Source organism: Oryctolagus cuniculus, chromosome 2 (genome assembly GCF_051225735.1).
Source record: "Oryctolagus cuniculus isolate XC-2025 breed Fujian yellow rabbit chromosome 2, ASM5122573v1, whole genome shotgun sequence".
NCBI lineage: Eukaryota > Metazoa > Chordata > Mammalia > Lagomorpha > Leporidae > Oryctolagus > Oryctolagus cuniculus.
The window spans coordinates 70544949-70558779 of record NC_142868.1 but is presented as its reverse complement, the minus strand read 5'-3'; the positions used below and the strand labels follow the sequence as shown (position 1 = coordinate 70558779).

General features: G+C 41.6%; 1 protein-coding gene and 1 long non-coding RNA gene across 2 annotated transcripts in view; one reads left to right on the top strand and one right to left on the bottom strand.

The window, feature by feature from the left end:
• MTNR1A (melatonin receptor 1A) overlaps nt 1-13831 on the top strand; it is a 167247-nt gene that overhangs the window by 137758 nt on the left and 15658 nt on the right. The gene's annotated exons all lie outside the window — the stretch shown is intronic.
• Nucleotides 3417-3927, bottom strand: LOC149127831 (uncharacterized). The gene is made up of 2 exons (XR_016229599.1): nt 3807-3927; nt 3417-3756 (listed from the first exon to the last, which is right to left on the bottom strand). It is a non-coding gene; the product is annotated as an uncharacterized LOC149127831 (long non-coding RNA).

Below are 13831 nucleotides of genomic sequence, written 5' to 3'. Positions count from 1 at the left end.
TGTTTTGCCAGAGTGTCTTGGCTTTCCATGCCTAAAATACTCTCATGGGCTCTCCAGCCGGATCCAAATGCCTTTAGGGCTGATTCTGAGGCCAGAGTGCTGTTTAGGGCATCTGCCATTCTATGAGTCTGCTGTGTATCCCACTTACCATGTTGGATCATTCCCTCCTTTTTAATTCTATCAGATAGCATTAGCAGACAGTAGTCTTGATTATGTGATCCCTTTGACTCTTAGACCTATCAGTGTGATCAATTGTGAACTGAAATTGATCACTTTTCTAGGGAGATGGCATTGGTACATGCCACCTTGATGGAATTGAATTGGAATCCCCCGGCGTGTTTCTCACTCTACCATTTGGGGCAAGTCCAGTTGAGCATGTTCCAAATGGTATATCTCCTCCCTCTCTTATTCCCACCATTATATTTAACAGAGCTCACTTTTCAGTTAAATTTAAACATTTAAAATAATTGTGTGTTAATTTCAGAGTTCAACAAATAATATTAAGTAGATCCAAATAATATTAAAAGGGATAAAATATTAAGTTGTTCATCAAAAGTCAGGACAAGGTCTGATCAAGTCACTGTTTCTCATAGTGTCCATTTCACTTTAACAGGTTTCCTTTTTGGTGCTTAGTCAGTTGTCACCGATCAGGGAGAACATATGATATTTGTCACTTTGGGTCTGGCTTATTTCACTCAGCATGATGTGTTCCAGATTCCTCCATTTTGTTGCAAATGACCAGATTTCATTGTTTTATACTGCTGTATAGTATTCTATAGAGTACATGTCCCATAATTTCTTTATCCAGTCTATTGTTGATGGGCATTTGGGTTGATTCCAGGACTTAGCTATTGTGAATTAAGCTGCAGTAAACATTGAGGTACAGACAACTTTTTTATTTGGCAATTTAATTTCCTTTGGGTGACTTCCAAGGAGTGGGATGGATGGGTTGTATAGTAGGGTTATCTTCAGGTTTCTGAGGAATCTCCAGACTGAATTCCATAGTGGCTTTACCAGTTTACATTCCCACCAACAATGGGTTAGTGTCCCTTTTTCCCCACATCCTCTCCAGCATCTGTTGTTGGTAGATTTCTAAATGTGAACCATTCTAACTGGGGTGAGGTGAAACCTCATTGTGGTTTTGATTTGCATTTCCCTCATTGCTAGTGATCCTGAACACCTTTTCATGTGCCTGTTGGCCATTTGGATTTCCTCTTTTGAAAAAAGTCTATTGAGGTCCTTGGCCCATCTCTTAAGTGGCTTGTTTTTTTTTTTGTTGTTGTTGTTGTTGTGGAGTTGCTTGATCTCTTTGTAGATACTGGTTATTAAACCTTTATCTGCTGCATAGTTTGCAAATATGTTTTCCCATCCTGTTGGTTGCCTCTAACACTTTCCTGACTGTTTCTTTTGAAGTACAGGAACTACTCAATTTTATGCAATCCTAATTGTTAATTTTGGCTTTGACTGCCTGTGCTTCTGGGGTCCTTTCCAAAAAGTCTGCCAATGCCTGTGTCTTGCAGGATTTCTCCAATGTTCTCTAATAATTTGATGGTGTCAGGTCATAGATACAGATCTTTACTCCATGTTGAGTGGATTTTTGTGTAAAGTGTAAGGTAGGGGTCTTGCTTCATGCTTCTGCACGTGGAAATCCGGTTTTCCCAGCACCATTTATTGAATAGACTGTCCTTACTCCAGGAATTGGTTTTAGATCCTTGATCAAATATAAGTTGGCTGTAGTTGTTTGGATTGATTTCTGGCATTTCTGTTCTGTTCCATTGGTCTATCCATCTGTTTCTGTATCAGTACCAGGCTGGTTTGATTGCAACTGCCCTGTAGTATGTCCTGAAATCTGGTATTGTGATACCTCCGGCTTTGTTTTTATTGTACAAGATTGCTTTAGCTATTCGAGGTCTCCTGTGCCTCCATATGAATTTCAGCACCATTTTTTCCAGATCTGAGAAGAATGTCTTTGGTATTTTGATTCGCTTCACATTGAATCTATAAATAGCTTTTGGGAGAATGGACATTTTGATGATATTGATACTTCCAATCCAAGAGCATGGAAGATTTTTCCATTTTTTTGGTATCGTCTTCTATTTCTTTCCTTAAGGTTTGTAATTCTCATTGTAGAGATCTTTAACGTCCTTGGTTAATTTTATGCCAAGGTATTTGATATTTTTTGTGGTTATTTTGAATGGGATTGATCTTAGCAGTTCTTTCTGAGCCATGGTATTCCCTGTGCATACAAAGGCTGATGATTTTTGTGCACTGATTTTATATCCTGCTACTTTGCCAAACTCTTCTATGAGTTCCAATAGTCTCTTAGTAGAGTTCTTTGGATCCCCTAAAGAAAGAATCATCTCATCTGCAAAGAAGGATAGTTTGACTTCTTCATTCCCAATTTGTATCCCTTTAATTTCTTTTTCTTGCCTAATGGCTCTGGCTAAAGCTTCCAGAACTATATTGAATAGCAGTGGTGAGAGTGGGCATCCCTGTCTGGTACCAGATCTCAGTGGAAATGCTTCCAACCTCTCCATTCAATAGGATGCTGGCAGTGGGTTTTTCTTTTTCTTTTCTTTTCTTTTTTAGATTTTTTTCTTTTTATTTTTTTTAACTTTTATTTAATGAATATAAATTTCCAAAGTACAGCTTATGGATTACAGTGGCTCCCCCCCCCCAGTAACTTCCCTCCCATCTGCAACTCCCCTCTCCCGCTTCCTCTCCCCTTCCATTGTCATCAAGATTCATTTTCAAATTTCTTTATATACAGAAGATCTATTTAGTATATATTAAGTAAAGATTTCAACAGTTTGCTCCCACACAGAAACACAAAGTGAAATATACTTTTTGAGTACTCGTTATAGCATTAAATTGCAATGTACAGCACATCAAGGACAGAGATCCTACATGAGGAGTAAGTACACTGTGACTACTGTTGCTGACTTAACAAAATGACACTTTTGTTTATGCCGTCAGTAATCACCCTAGGTTCTTGTCATGACCTATCAAGTCTATGGAAGCCTTTTGAGTTTGCCAACTCTGATCATATTTAGACAAGGTCATAGTCAAATTGGAAGTTCTCTCCTCGCTTCAGAGAGAGGTACTTCCTTCTTTGATAACCTGTTCTTTCCACTGGGATCTCACTTGCAGAGTTCTTTCATTTAGGTCATCCCCCCCTGTGGGGAGCAATCCGGACTAGACTGAGTTACTGGAATTAAGACTTATTCTATGCATCTGCTCTCCCACAATATGGCGCTGGGAGAGAAGTAAACAGCTTCCGCACAGCTGCCTCCAGTTCAACTAATAAACTGTAGGACTTGCTATTGATTGGAGGAGAGCAGCGTACTCGGCGTGTGGGCAGCCGAGTTAGGATTGGCGGAGGAGGACTATAAAGGAGGAGAGAGACGGCATGCACCAGGAACATCTATGGGGAACATCTAAGGGAACCCGTGCAGCCCCCGAGAAAGCCGGCCGGCGGTGTGCCGCTCCCCTGCGGAAGTGGGGAATGTGGCCAGGGGGAACCGCCCTTCCACGGAGGTGGAAGGGATAGTAGCCAACCCGGGAAGAACCAGCAGCAAACCCGGGGAGGGCCGAGCAGACGAAAAGAACAGCGCAGGGTCCTGTGTTGCTCCTCCACGAAGAGGGGGAGCGACATAATGGTGCCGTGACTCGGATATGAAGCCTAGGCAGGGTTTTGTGTCGTTCCTCCACGAAGAGGGGGAGCGACATAATGGTGCCGTGACTCGGATAGGAAACCTAGGACGGATATGAAACTTAGGAGGGAAGAAATGACTCGGATAGGAAACCTGACTCGGATAGGAAACCTAGGACGGATAGCAAACTTAGGAGGGAAGAAACGGGAAGAAGTGGGAAAATACCGGAGAGAGAGACTAGCAAAGAGCCTAGGTGCCGGAAGAAGCTATTGAAAGCCTAGGCATAGACTCGGATATGGACTGTGGGAAAGAAGTTAGGATTGAAAGCGAAAGTGAAAGCTTTCATAGACTCGGATGCGGACTATGGCGGGGAAGCTAGGAGATTGAAAGCGAAAGTGAAACCTGGAGGAGGCTTGGACTCGGATACGGACTGTGGGGAGTAGCCAGGAGAAATGAGAGGAATATTGTTGGAAGAAAACTTAAGGAAACATACCGGGTAGAGAAAAATGTTAGGGAGGATGAAGCCGCGAGTGCAGGCCGAGGCGGAGATATAAGCCACCTTGGAATTCTTCAAGTCACCCCGGGGAGCAAGAGGCGAAGATCTGGAACCAGAGGCAGAGACGTGGGCCGCCTGGTTGAAATTCGCCAGGTTAGTCCGGGGAACTTGGACTGAATGCCGGTGGTGGCGGAAACATTCGCGGAAGCCACCGCGTGCAGAGAGAGCACGGGGCGTGAATAGATAGGGAACGCTGGCGCGAGGCCGTGGTGCGGGCGCGAAGTGCGTGGAGACCGCGGAGCGTGCGCGCAGAGCCGGGAACCCGCCGGCGGGGCGAGGCGCCGGGAAGCCGCGCGGAGCCGTGAAGCTGCCGGCAGGGCGAGGCGCCGGAAAGCCCCAGGGATAAGAGAAATAGAAGTTTAGAAGTAAAGTGAGAGAAATAGGAATGCTGGAAGATAGAAGTGGAATGGGAGAAATAGGAATGCCCGGAGATAGAGAAATAGAGAAGTAAGGCCTCCCCACAGCATGGCAATGAGAGAGCTTGGATTCGGTCTGCCTGATTAAGGCGGTAAGCACCAGCAAGCAGCTCGACCAGAGTATGAGCTGCAGGTCACCGAAGATAGGCACGAACCAACACTAATAAGTCTCCCCCACAATACGGCAATGAGAAAGCTTGGATTCGGTCTGCCTGATTAAGGCGGTAAGCGCCAGCAGGCGGCTCGACCAGAGTGTGAGCCGCAGGTCACCGAACACAGGCACGCATCAGCGCCTAAAAACCTCCTCATAACATGGCGAAGAGAGGACCCGGATTCGGTTTGCCTGATTGTAAGAACCTGTGGGAACTCTAGCAAGTAGAGCAGAGTGTGTGCTGCGGGACACCGAAGACAGGCGCGTATCAACGCCAAAAATAAAAAGAAAGGGGGATCTGTGGGGAGCAATCCGGACTAGACTGAGTTACTGGAATTAAGACTTATTCTATGCATCTGCTCTCCCACAATATGGCGCTGGGAGAGAAGTAAACAGCTTCCGCACAGCTGCCTCCAGTTCAACTAATAAACTGTAGGACTTGCTATTGATTGGAGGAGAGCAGCGTACTCGGCGTGTGGGCAGCCGAGTTAGGATTGGCGGAGGAGGACTATAAAGGAGGAGAGAGACGGCATGCACCAGGAACATCTATGGGGAACATCTAAGGGAACCCGTGCAGCCCCCGAGAAAGCCGGCCGGCGGTGTGCCGCTCCCCTGCGGAAGTGGGGAATGTGGCCAGGGGGAACCGCCCTTCCACGGAGGTGGAAGGGATAGTAGCCAACCCGGGAAGAACCAGCAGCAAACCCGGGGAGGGCCGAGCAGACGAAAAGAACAGCGCAGGGTCCTGTGTTGCTCCTCCACGAAGAGGGGGAGCGACACCCCCCCCCCCCAGAGTGCCTTGGCTTTCCATGCCTGAAATACTCCCTTGGGCTTTTTTAGCCAGATCTGAATGCCTTAAGGGCTGATTCTGAGGCCAGAATGCTGTTTAGGACATCTGCCATTCTGTGAGTCTACTGTGTATCTCACTTCCCATGTTGGATCGTTCTCTCCCTTTTTTATTCTATCTGTTGTTATTTGCAGACGCTACTCTTGTTTATGTAATCTTTTTGAGTCTTAATCCTATCAATATGATTAGTTGTGCACAGAAATTGATCACTGGGACTAGTGAGATGGCATTGGTACATGCCACCTTGATGGGATTGAATTGGAATCCCCTGGTATGTTTCTAACTCCACCATTTGGGGCAAGTCTGATTGTGCATGTCCCAGATTTTACATCTCTTCCCTTTCCTATTCCCACCATTATATTTAACTGGGATCACTTTTCAGTTAAGTTTCAACACTTATGAGTAATTGTGTATTAATTACATAATTCAACAAATAGCATTAAGTAGAGCAAACAAAAAAATACTAAAATGGATAATGTATTAAGTTATTCATCGCAGTCATGGCAAAGGCTGATCAAGTCACTATTTCTCATAGTGTCCATTTGTAAGTAGCAAAAAATGGGTTTTGTTCCTTTTTTTAACTTTTATTTAATGAATATATATTTCCAAAGTATGGCTTAGGGATTACAATGGCTTCCCCCCCATAACGTCCCTACCACCTGCAACCCTCCCCTTTCCAACTCCCTCTCCCCTTCCATTCACATCAAAATTCATTTTTGATTCTCTTAATATACAGAAGATCAGTTTAGTATACATTAAATAAAGATTTCAACAGTTTGCTCCCACACAGAAACATAAAGTGAAAAATAATAGATGATTTTTTAAATGATGGTGAAATCAGATCAGACCTATTGTCATGTTTAATCCCAGTGAGAGTCAAGTTGGGAATTGATAATTTCTTTTTTTTTTTTACAGAAGATCAGTTTAGTATACATTAAGTAAAGATTTCAACAGTTTGCTCCCACACAGAAACACAAAGTGAAATATACTGTTTGAGTACTCATTATAGCATTAAATCTCAATGTACAGCACATTAAGGACAGAGATCCTACATGAGGAGTAAGTGCACAGTGACTCCTGTTGTTGACTTTACAAATTGACACTCCTGTCTATGGCATCAGTAATCTCCCTATGCTCCAGTCATGAGATTCCAAGGCTATGGAAGCCTTTTGAGTTCTCTGACTCTTATCTTGTTTAGACAAGGTCATAGTCAAAGTGGAGGTTCTCTCCTCCCTTCAGAGAAAGGTACCTCCTTCTTTGAAGACCTGTTCTTTCCACTGGGATCTCACTCACAGAGATCTTTCATTTAGGTTGGTTGTTGTTGTTGTTGTTGTGTTTTTTTTTTTTTTTTTTTTTTTGCCAGAGTGTCTTGGCTTTGCATGCCTGAAATACGCTCCTGGGCTTTTCAGCCAGATCGGAATGCCTTTAGGGCTGATTCTGAGGCCAGAGTGCTATTTAGGACATCTGCCATTCTATGAGTCTGCTGAGTATCTCGCTTCCCATGTTGGATCACTCTCCCCTTTATTTATTCTATCGGTTAGTGTTAGCAGGTACTAGACATGTTTATGTGCTCCCTTTGACTCTTAGTGCTTTCATTATGATCAATTGTGAACTGAAATTGATCACTTGGACTAGTGAGATGGCATTGGTACATGCCACCTTGATGGGATTAAATTGGAGTCCCCTGGTATGTTTCTAGCTCTACCATTTGGGGCAAGTCAGCTTGAGCATGTCCCAAATTGTACATCTCTTCCCTCTCTTATTCCCACTCTTATGTTTAACAGGGATCACATTTCAGTTAATTTTCAACACTTAAGAATAACTGTGTATTAATTACAGTATTAAACCAGTCATATTAAGTAGAACAGACAAAAAAATACTAAGAGGGATAATGTATTAAGTTGTTCATTAACAGTCAGGGCTATGCTGATCAAGTCAACATTTCTCATAGTGTCCATTTCACTTCAACAGGTTTCCTTTTTGGTGTTCAGTCAGTTGTCACCGATCAGGGAGAACATATCATATTTGTCCCTTTGGGACTGGCTTAGTTCACTTAGCATGATGTGTTCCAGAATGCACATTCTTATCACCAACACATGGAACTTTCTCTAAGATTGACTACATGCTAGGCTATAAAGCAAGTCTCAGCAAATTCAAAAAAAAAAAATCAAAATCATACCATGCAACTTCTCAGACCACAATGGAATTAAGCTGGAAATCAGCAACTCAGGAATCTCTAGAACATCTGCAAACAGATGGAGACTGAATAACATGCCCCTGATTGAACATTGTGTCATTGGAGAAATCAAAATATTTCTGGAAAAAAATGAAGAAAATACAATAATCAAAACTAATGGGATACTGCAATAGCAGTGTTAAGAGCAACGTTTATAGCAATTGTTGCCTATATCAATAAACTGGAAAGGCACCTGTCGCTCCCCCTCTTCATGGGGGAACAACACAGGACCCTGCGCTGTTCTTTTGTCTGCTCGGCCCTCCCCGGGTTTGCTGCTGGTTCTTCCCGGGTTGGCTGCCGTCCCTTCCACCTCCGTGGAAGGGCGGTTCCCCCTGCCACATTCCCCACTTCCGCGGGGGAGCGGCACACCGCCGGCCGGCTCTCTCGGGGGCTGCACAGGTGTTCCTTCAGATAGATGTTCCCCTTAGATGTTCCTGGTGCATGTTGTCTCTCTCCTCCTTTATAGTCCTTTTCCGCCAATCCCAACTCTGCTACCCACACGCCAAGTACGCTGCTCTCCTCCAATCAGGAGCAGGTCCTACAGTTTATTGGTTGAACTGGAGGCAGCTGCGTAGAAGCTGTTTCTCCCTTCTCAGCGCCATATTGTGGGAGAGCAGATGCATAGAATAAGTCTTAATTCCAGTAACTTAGTCTAGTCCGAGTTGCTCCCCACAGCACCAAATAAATGAGCTATCCATGTATCTCAAGGATACAGAAAAACAACAGTAAACGAAACCCAAAAGTAGTAGGAGAAAAGAAATAAATAAATTAGAGAGGAGGGCCGGCACCGTGGTTCACTTGGCTAATCCTCCGCCTACGACACTGGCACCCTGGGTTCTAGTCACAGTTGGGGCGCCAGGTACTAGTCCCAGTTGCTCCTCTTCCAGTCCAGCTCTCTGCTGTGGCCCAGGAGGGTAGCGGAAGATTGGGTCCTTGCACCCGATGGGAGACTGGGAGGAAGTACATGGCTCCTGGCTTTGGATCGGCGCAGCACTGGCTATAGCAGCCATTAGGGGAGTGAACCAACAGAAAGAAGAGCCTTCTCTCTGTCTTTCTCTTTCACTGTCTAACTCTGCCTGGCAAAAAAAAAAAAAAAAAAAGAGAGAGAGAGAGAACAAATCAACAAAAGTGAAAGCAAAAAAAAATTACAAAAGATGAGCCAAATGAAGAGCTGATTTTTTAAAAAAATAAACAAAACTGACACACCGTTAGCCCAACTAATTCAAAAAAGAAGAGAGAATACCCAAATTAAAAAAAATTAGAGGTGAAAAAGGAAATGTAACAACAGACACCACAGACATAAAAAGAATCATCAGAAATTACTACAAAAAGCTGTATGCCAACAAACTGGGAAACCTAGAAAAAATGGACAGACTCCTGAACACATACAAACCATTTAAATTGAATCAAGAAAATATAAACAGACCCATAACCAAGACAAAAACTGAATCAGTAATAAAGACCCTCCCAGCAATGAGAAGCCCAGGACTGGATGGCTTCATTGTGGAATTTTACTAGATATTTAAAGAAGAACTAGGCAGACAAGAATGCCCACTCTCACCATTGTTATTCAATATAGTACTGGAAGCCAGAGCTGTTGGGCAAGAAAAAGAAATCAAAGAGATACAAATTGGGAAGGAGGAAGTCAAACTATCCCTATTTGCAGATGACATGATTTTATATATAGGGGATCCAAAAGATTCCACTAAGAGACTACTGGAACTCATAAAAGCATTTAGTAAAGTAGCAGGATATAAAATCAATACACAAAAGTCAACAGCCTTTGTATAAACAGACAATGCCGAGGCTGAGAAAGAATTTCTAAGATCAATCCCATTCACAATAGCTACCAAAAAAATCAAACACCTTGGATTAAATTTATCCAAGGATGTCAACTATCTCTCTGAGGAAAATTACAAAACTTTAAAGAAATAGAAGATACAAAAATTGGAAAAATCTTCCATGTTCATGGATTAGAAGAATCAATCTCATCAAAATGTCCATACTTCCAAAAGCAATTTACAGATTCAATGCAATACCAATCAAAATAGCAAAGACATTCTTCTCGGATCTGGAAAAAATGATGCTGAATTTCATATGGAAGCACAGGAGACCTCGAGTAGCTAAAGCAATCTTGTACAACAAAAACAAAACCAGAGGCATCAGAATATTAGTATTCAAGACATACTACCAGGCAGTTGTTATCAAAACAGCCTGGTACTGGTACAGAAACAGATGGATAGGCCGATGGAACAAATTAGAATCACCAGAGATCAATCCAAACTTCTACTACTAACTTATATTTGACCAAGGATCTAAAAACAATCCCTGAAGCAAGGATAGTCTCTTCAACAAATGGTGCTGGGAAAATTGAATTTCCACATGCAGAAGTGTGAATCAAGACCCCTATTTACACCTTACTCAAAAATCCACTCAATATGGATCAAAGATCTAAATCTACGACCCAAAACCCTCAAATTATTAGAGAACATTGGGGAAACCCTTCAAGACATTGGCACAAGTAAAGAGTTATTGGAAAAGACCCCAGAGGCACAGGCAGACAAAGCCAAAATTAAGAAATGGGATTACATCAAATTGAGAAGTTTCTGTACCACGAAAGAAACGATCAAGAAAGTGAAGAGGCAACTGACAGAATGGGAGAAATTATTTGCAAACTATTCAATTGATAAAAGATTAACAATCAGAATATACAAAGAGATCAAAAAATTCCACAACAACAAAACAAACAATCAGTTAAGAAATAAGCAAAGGACTTAAACAGACATTTTTCAAAAGAAGTAATCCAAATGGCAACAGACACATGAGAAAATTCTCAGGATCACTAGCTGTCAGGGAAATGTAACTCAAAACCTCAAGGAGGTTTCACCTCGCCCAGTCAGAATGGCCCTCATACAGAAATCAACAAACAACAAATGCTGTTGGTTGTCTCTTCACTCTCCTGACTGTTTCTTTTGCAGTAAAGAAACTTCTCAGTTTGATGCAATCCCAATAGTTGACTTTGGCTTTCACTGCCTGTGCCTCCCAGGTCTTTTCCAGAAACTCTTTGCCTGTGCCAATATCTTGAAGGGTTTCTTCAATGTTCTCTAATAATTTGATGGTGTCGGGTCGTAGATTTATGTCTTTAATCCACGTTGAGTGGATTTTTGTGTAAGGTGTAAGGCACCTATTGCTATAAACTTGCAAACAGAAATTGAAAGACTTTCTGGCCACTGGTCCGGCCCTGCAAAAGATACTTAAAGATGTGCTACACTCAGAAACACAGAAACACGGCCATCAATATGAAAGAAGGTAAAGGAAGAATACCTACCAGTAAAAGAGCATGGGAAGCTCAAAGCATATACTAGCAAATATCTCCGGGAAACTGGCAGGGCAAAGTCACTACTTATCAATAGTCACATTAAACATTATTGGTCTGAATTCTTCAGTTAAAAGACACCGTTTGGCTGACTGGCTCAAAGAACACAACCCAACTATTTGTTGCCTACAAGAAACACATCTCTCTAACAAAGATGCATGCAGACTGAAAGTGAAAGGTTGAAAAAAGATATTCCATGCCAACAGAAACTAAAAAAAAGCAGGTGTAGCCTTCCTAATATCAGACAAAATAAACTTTAATACAAAAACTGTTAAGACAGACAAAGAGGGACACTGTATAATGATTAAGGGTTCAATTCAACAGGAAGATGTAACTATTATAAATGTATATGCACCTAATTACAGGGCACCGGTCTATTTAAAAGATATGTTAAGGGACTTAAAGGGAGACTTAGATTCCAATACAATAGTACTGGGGGACTTCAATACTCCACTCTCAGAAATAGACAGATCATCCGGGCAGAATATCAACAAGGAAACAGCAGATTTAATCGACACTATTGCCCAAATGGATCTAACAGATATCTACAGAACTTTCAATCCTACATCTAAAGACTTCACATTCTTCTCAGCAGTGCATGGAACCTTCTCTAGGATTGACCACATACTAGGCCATAAAGCAAGTCTCAGGAAATTTAAAAGAATTAGAATCATACCATGCCACTTCTCAGACCACAGTGGAATGAAGCTGGAAATTAGCAACTCAGGAATCCCTAGAGCATATGCAAACACATGGAGACTGAACAACATGCTTCTGAATGAACACTGGGTCATTCAAGAAATCAAAAGAGAAATCAAAAACTTTCTGGAAGTAAATGAGGATAACAAAACAAGATATCAAAACTTATGGGATACGGCTAAAGCAGTATTGAATGGCAAGTTAATAGCAATAGGTGCCTATATCAAGAAATTGGAAAGCTACCAAATAAATGAGCTTTCAGCGCACCTCAAGGACCTAGAAAAACTGCAGCAAACCAAACCCAAATCTAGTAGGAGAAGAGAAATAATTAAAACCAGAGAAGAAATTAACAGGATTGAATCCAAAAAAACATTACAAAAAATCAGCCAAGCGAGAAGCTGGTTTTTTGAAAAAATAAACAAAATTGACACCCCATTTGCCCAACTAACTAAAAAAAGAAGAGAAAAGACCCAAATCAATAAAATCAGAGATGAAAAAGGAAACGTAACAACAGACACCACAGAAATAAAAAGAAGCATCAGAAATTACTACAAGGACCTATATGCCAGCAAACAGGAGAATCTATCAGGAATGGATAGATTCCTGGACACATGCAATCTACCAAAATTGAACCATGAAGACATAGAAAACCTAAATAGACCCATAACTGAAACAGAAATTGAAACAGTAATAAAGGCCCTCCCAACAAAGAAAAGCCCAGGACCAGATGGATTCACTGCTGAATTCTACCAGACATTTAAAGAAGAACTAATCCCATTTCTTCTCAAACTATTCAGAACAATTGAAAAAGAGGGAATCCTCCCAAATTCTTTCTATGAAGCCAGCATCACCTTAATCCCTAAGCCAGAGAAAGATGCAGCACTGAAAGAAAATTATAGAACAATATCCCTGATGAACATAGACGCAAAAATCCTCAATAAAATTCTCGCCAATAGAGTACACAACACATCAGGAAAATCAACCACCCAGACCAAGTGGGATTCATCCCTGGTATGCAGGGATGGTTCAACATTCGCAAATCAATCAATGTGATTCACCACATTAACAGAGTGCAAAAGAAAAACCATATGATTATCTCAATTGATGCAGAGAAAGCATTCGATAAAATTCAACACCCTTTCATGATGAAAACTCTAAGCAAATTGGGTGTAGAAGGAACATTCCTCAAAATAATCAAAGCAATTTATAAAAAACCCACAGCCAGCATCTTATTGAATGGGGAAAAGTTGGAAGCATTTCCACTGAGATCTGGCACCAGGCAGGGATGCCCACTCTCACCACTGCTATTTAACATAGTTCTGGAAGTTTTAGCCAGAGCCATCAGACAAGAAAAAGAAATTAAAGGAATACAAATTGAGAAGGAAGAAGTCAAACTATCCCTCTTTGCAGACAATATGATTCTTTACTTAGAGGACCCAAAGAACTCTACTAAGAGACTATTGGAACTCATAGAGGAGTTTGGCAAAGTAGCAGGATATAAAATCAATGCACAAAAATCAACAGCCTTTGTATATACAAGCAATGCCACGGCTGAGAAAGAACTTCAAAGATCAATCCCATTCACAATAGCTACAAAAACAATCAAATACCTTGGAATAAACTTAACCAAGGACATTAAAGATCTCTACGATGAGAATTACAAAATCGTAAAGAAAGAAATAGAAGAGGATACCAAAAAATGGAAAAATCTTCCATGCTCATGGATTGGAAGGATCAATATCATCAAAATTTCCATTCTCCCAAAAGCTATTTATAGATTCAATGCAATCCCACTCAAGATACCAAAGACATTCTTCTCAGATCTAGAAAAAATGATGCTGAAATTCATATGGAGGCACAAGAGACCTCGAATAGCTAAAGCAATCTTGTACAACAAAAA